Source organism: Nannospalax galili, unplaced genomic scaffold, assembly GCF_000622305.1.
Source record: "Nannospalax galili isolate Female #2095 unplaced genomic scaffold, S.galili_v1.0 scaffold1532, whole genome shotgun sequence".
In the NCBI taxonomy this organism is placed as follows: domain Eukaryota; kingdom Metazoa; phylum Chordata; class Mammalia; order Rodentia; family Spalacidae; genus Nannospalax; species Nannospalax galili.
The window spans coordinates 1,210,965-1,217,363 of NW_008330832.1; the positions used below are offsets into that span (position 1 = coordinate 1,210,965).

At 44.0% G+C, this 6,399-nt stretch overlaps 1 pseudogene; it reads right to left on the minus strand.

Annotated features, from left to right (window-relative positions):
- Window positions 1-4,398: 4,398 nt before the first annotated feature.
- On the minus strand, window positions 4,399-5,005 carry LOC115067629 (annotated as a pseudogene).
- Window positions 5,006-6,399: the final 1,394 nt, after the last annotated feature.

Consider the following 6,399-nt stretch of genomic DNA (forward strand, 5'->3'; position numbering starts at 1 on the left):
TGCTGATAAAAGCCTCCAGAGCCCGCTCTCTCCTAGACACTGAGGGAAGCTTCCATGACCTGCTGGGCCAGTGCAACATGCAAATGCTGGCCAGGCTGTGTGTGAGTAGCAGAAGAGGATCGATCATTCAAGCTCCTTTCCTTTCTTCCCAGGTCTTGCTCTTCTTGCTCTTGACTTTTTATGGTATTTCACACTTGCAATTTAATATCACTAATAAAATTAGAGCCTGGTATAGTGGTGCATGCCTTTAATTCCAGCACTGGGGAGGCAGAGGCAGGAGAATATCTGTGAGTTCCAGGCCGGCTAGGGCTGTATAGTGAGGCCATGGAGAGAGAGAGAGAGAGAGAGAGAGAGAGAGAGAGAGAGAGAGGAGAGAGAGAGAGAAAGAAAAGAAAGAAAATTAAAAATTTAATCATGGAGCCAGAGATGGCTCAGCAGTTAAGAGAATGTACTGCTCTTGCAGAGGACCCAAGTTTGGTTCACAGCACCCACGTCAGTTGGCTCACAACCATTTGTAACTCCAACTCCAGAGGATCTGACGCCCTCTTCTGGACTCTGCAGGCACTGCACTCACATGCACAAACTCACATGTAGAAATACACATATACATATAATTAAAAATAAAATAAATCTTAAAAAATAAGTTACAATCATTAGCATGACTTTTATTGTCATCTTTACATGCTGCAATGTGAGGGACTTTTCTTTTAAAAAAACATTTATTTATTTGGACACACAGGTGGAGATCAGAGGATAACTTGTGGGAATCAGTTCTCTCCTTCCACTAGAGTATTTATTTCACATGCATGAGGCCCTAAGTTCAAACCCCAATACCACACACACACACACACACACACACACACATACATACACAATTAAACATGCACACACAAATACACACATAAACACACAAATACACACATATATGTGCCAGCACACACATGTCTTGGGCATGGTGGCACATGCCTTTAATCCTAGCACTCGGGAGGCAAAGGCAGGTAGATCTCTGTGAGTTCAAGGCCAGCTGGGGCTACAGGAAGTCCCTATCTCAAAAAAGACAAAAACCAAAACAAAACAAAAAAGCAAATGTATACATGCAAATATGCACATGCAAACACACATATGCACCTTCGCATACATATATCCACGCACACACAAATACACACATGCACGTGCATACACACAAATACACAGACACATACAGACATGCACACACAAATGCACACATTCGCACACATATACACATCTATGTACCTGCACGCACAAATAACACATGCAAATATGCACAGATATGTATGTGCACACATACACATATATACACATTCATAATATATATGCACATATGTGTGCACATAAAGACACATGTACACATAGACACACAGATGTGCACACACTACACACATGTACACATGCATACACATATATGCACAAATACAGACACATGTATGCACACATATACATACACATACACATACCTGCACACACAAATACACAGACATATACACATGCGCACACAATACACATACACACACCTTTACATATACATATATGCACACACATACACACCTTCACATATACATGCACATGCACATATCTCAAATGTAGATGTAAATGAATCTGCTTGCAGGCAGGATCACCAGTTAAACAATCTGCACTTTGTAGCTCTTTCTGGGTGGAGGAGCAGTAACATGGACAGAGGCAAATGTGAGCGGGACTGATTGGCTGGAAGGAGGAGGAGAGGGTCTTCAGCTCTTGGACACAGGGAACTCAGGAATGCCTAGAAGGTGCAGATCCTCACAGACGTTATCCAACTGTAACTCAGGCTCCACAGTTGCTGGGCTCCCCTTGCCTGCCTGGGCAGACTCAAGCAGTTGAATTAGCTTCTCAGTTTCCCATTGTCATCCCCCCATCCTGTGGCACACAGGTCACCTCACCGTTCATTCCCTTCCCCAGATGTCCCAGGATGTCTACCCTTGATCCTAATCCTCCAGTACTCACACAAGCCTGCTTTAGTCCAACAGGACCTGGTGTCTGAAGCAGACAATGACTGGCAGGTATTGTCAGACTTAGAGGCAAGTTTGTGCAGAATCTGGGACACCAGGTAGAAGAGGAGAAGGCCACTAAGAAATTGTCCTAGGAAGACAGGAAGGCAGCTGTGGCAGAACCACTGTGCACCTGTGGTGAATGACCATTGCCCCTTTGGATTTCACCCACAAACAAGCTCAAAGATAAAAGAATTAGGAATCACAAAATGTAGCAATGCACGGAGGGAAGGACCCTCCTGAGCCTCAGGTCCTGGGACTGCATGGTCACAGACCTATAAAGCTTCACTGACTGCAGAATGGAAAGAGATAGAGATAGAAACAGGATGGGGTCCTGCCCCAATTCCTTTATCTAACAAAGAAGATAGCTATGCATCCCAAAGATAAAACAAAGACAAGACAGGTACAGCAGAAGTTGGGGTGGAAGCACTGCATCAGCCTGGGGAGCACTGGAATTGGACAAGGCAGTGAAGGCCTCCTTAGTAGAAGCCTGTAGATCTTGAAGGATGAGTGGGAACTCTTTAGAGGGAGGCTGGGACAAGCATTCAAGGTGTTGGAACAGCAGGTATAAAGTTTAGGACTCCAGCCAGACTGCAGGTGGAGAACATGTTGAAGACCAGCTTTACCCTTATTGGCTACTTTGATGACCACATTAGAAAATCTATAATTCTCTCTGTGACCTGTGCAGGTATCAAATATCAATGTCTGTTGTGTACACAGATAGGGATGTGGTGAGAATGCTTCCTGAATATGACTCTGGAATCAGAGCAGGGAACACTGGCATGTCATACAGGAAGTGGGATGCTTCTAGATCTTGATGGATCATGACTGTCAGCTGCCACTGGGTTCTGAGGCTGATGTCTCGGGCCTTCCACAGTCACTTGATTGGGTCCTAGTTTATGTTTTCCATTCCATTTACTGAACTGTACCCGGTGAATTCAGCTGCTACGTGGAAGACAGTATTCATCTTGTAGATCCTGCTTCAGTTTCTTCATCTGTATCACAAAGATGCTCAGACTCACCTGGCTTGGGCCTAAATGTGGTTTCTTGCCCCCAGCATTCCTTCTAGACTGCTGGACTAATGCTCATGTGGGCTGATAACACCCTGTCCAAGACCCTGGACTTGCTCCCCAGGCCCCAGGCCCATGTCCTCTTATTTTCTCAATCCAAGATCTCTTGTTCCTTCTCTTGCCTCCAGGCCACTCCTAGCCTTGAGTCTGACCCCTGTTAGTTCCATGCCTATACAAAGCCCAGGAGGGGAGACTGGGAAGCACCCAACCTGATCATTGCTTTCAAAGACCAAAAAGGCATCAGGTTGGACCAGACACCACGATCTGCAGCATCCCAATGCATCAGCAGTACCCAATGTTCAGTGCTTCCTCCAGTAGGAAATAGCAAATGTTAGTATCAGCCTCTACTTAGATGCACTCAGCCTGTACCTGTCCTGCTGGGTGCTTTAATGCAGGAACTCAGGCACTTGCCCCACAGTTAGGTCAACTCCCATCTTTGGACAGGACAGTGGGACTCAGAGAGGTGAAGCAGAGCCCCAGTGGTCACATAGCTAGGAAGGGTATTCTGTGGGAAGAAGTCAGTCTCACCTGTGTGTCAGTCACTCAGTTCTAATACCTCTTGAAAGCCTTTCTTCAATAAGGGAGAAAGCAAATGTCTGGTCTCTTTTTTAAAAAAATGACCCATGATATGCTGTTGACAAGAAATTTACTTCAAATACATTGTTTAGGAAGATGAAGAGTAAGATTATGGAGACTGGGAATACAGTTCTGTGGTAGAGAGCATGCCCTAGTATACAGAGAGCCCCAAGTTCAGCCCTAGAACTACAGAAAGAAAGAAAGTAAAAGGAAAGATTATGGGAAAAGTTATATGTATACAAAACTTGGAGTGACCATATAAGTATCAAACAAACTAGCTTCTTTTAATTTTAATTTTATTTCCCTCTCTCTCTGTCTCTGTCTCTATCTCTGTCTCTGTCTCTGTCTCTCTCTGTCTCTGTCTCTCTCTCTCTCTCTCTCTCTCTGTGCGTATGAGTGTGTTTGGAAGTCAGTTCTCTTCTTCCACTTTGTTAAGGTGGGGTCTCTCTTGTTTCTGCCAAGCTGCATACTCCAGGTTAGCTTGGTCCAAAAGTTTCCAGGTGATTCTCCTGTTTCTGCCCCCAATCTCACCATAGGCATGCTGGGATGACAGATGTGCAGCACTGAATCCAGTCTCTTTACATTGAGTCTAGGTTTGAAATCAGGTAGTCAGGCTTAAGTGGCAAGCACTTTTTATTTTCTGCTTTTATGAGATTTATTTTAAAAGGCAAAACACTCAGTTTAAATATAAGTCCAAGAGAGCTGCGGCCAGTCAGCGATGATGCCACTACGTGTTCTTACTGCCAGGCACTCGCCAGTGTTCTCTGAGTCCTCTCCAAAAGGAAAAAGGCTCTGATACTTTATTCATATACCTCCTTCTTATCTGCAATGTAATCTACAATTTCTTGTGGACGCATTAACTTCTCTGCATCTATATCAGGAATTTCAAACCCAAATTCATCTTCCATGGCCATAATGATCTCCACTTGGTCCAAACTATCTAAGCCCAAGTCCTTCATAAAATGTGAGTTTACCGAGGCTTTTTCTGGGTCAATTTTGTCATAGAGTTTCAATACATACAGAACTCTGTCTTTGATTCCCTCTAATGGAAAAAGGGGAGCGTCACTATATTGGTGGTGTAAATGTGTGACCATCCCTGGCACGCCGCCCCAGGCCTCATCCCGGTCCTTGAGGGGCAGAGAGCAGTCCTGGTCCTTGAGGGGTGCAGAGCAGTGCTGAACAGCGGGCCAGAGCGAGCGTGGGAAGAAGCGGGGGCAGAGGAGCGAAGGCCTTGGGCAGGGCAGACACAAGCGGAAAGCCGCCATGGCTATGGCCGATCCAGGATGCCGTGGCAAGTACTTTTATCCGCTGAGCCATCTTGCCAGCCCCAAAGTAGACGTCTCAGCATGCAAAATTATCATGTTAAAAGTGGATATTTGTATTAGTTACTTTTCTGAAACTGTTTTTTCAGTTCCTCTGAAAAAACGCCATGCCCAAAAGTGACTTATAGAGGACAGCATTTATTTTGGTTTTTAGTTCCAGAGAGATAAGAGTCCATCGTGGCAGGGAGGCATGGCAGCAGGTGACAGGCACCACAGGGGGAGTAGGAAGCTGACAGACCACATCTTCAACTGCAAATGCGAAGCAGAGACAGAATTGGAATTGGGATGAGGCTACAAACTCTCAAAGCTTGCCCCCAGTGACATACTTCATCCATCAAGGCTCCACCTCCTAAATGTCTCCAAATAGTACCAACTGTGCACCAAATGTTCAAATACTTGAGCCTATGGGGGACATTTCTCATTAAAATCACCACACTAGTAAATAATGATCAAAGGCCAACTAGTCAATATCTAATAATCCTAATATTTATGCACTTAACATAGCTTGAAAACATAGAAGATTTGACAGAAATAAAAGAAGAAATAAGACAAATCTAGGATGAGAGCTTAAGAAACCAACATTCCCTACTTGAAAGAGACAGAGCTAGCTGACAGAAAGTCTACATGGAAATAGAGATGCTGAACCACTGTGCCATCAATCACCTGGAGCTGGCATTTACTGAACAGTCCTCCCAACACTTTGTCCAAGTACACATGCAACATTCACAAAGACAAACCCTTTCTGTGTTGTAAAGAAAACTGTAAAACATTTTTAAAAATACAAAATAACACAAAGTGAATTCTCAGACTAGAATGAAATAAACCCAGAGATCAGTAACAGAAAGATAACAGGAGAGTCATCAAACACTTAAAATTAAACAACATGGGGTCTCAGAAATGGTTCAGCAGTTAAGAGCACTTACTGGGGCTGCAGAGATGGTTCAGCAGTTAAGAGTACTTACTGCTCCTGCACAGCACCTGGGTTGGGTTCCCAGCACCCACATGACACATGTGGTGCACATAAACTCACAGAGGCACATACACAAATACACATAACATTAAAATACTGAGATCAGCCAGGCGTGGTGGCACATACCTTTAGTCCCAGCACTCGGGAGGCAGAGGCAGGAGGATCTCTGTGAGTTCAAGGCCAGCCCAGTCTACATAGTGAGTTCCAGGGCAGCTAGGGCTACAGGGAGACCCTGTCTCAAAAAGATCAAAAAAAAATTGTATAACTGTATTAATTCAACTGTGAACCTAAAAATTTTATAGCCAGTTTTGAAAGAGATGTATCTTTACTCTGGAAATTGTTATTGAGTATGTTAAAGCTGTAATGAAATGCTTCTTCTAAAAAATAAAAAAATATATTAAAAATAAATTAAAAAAATA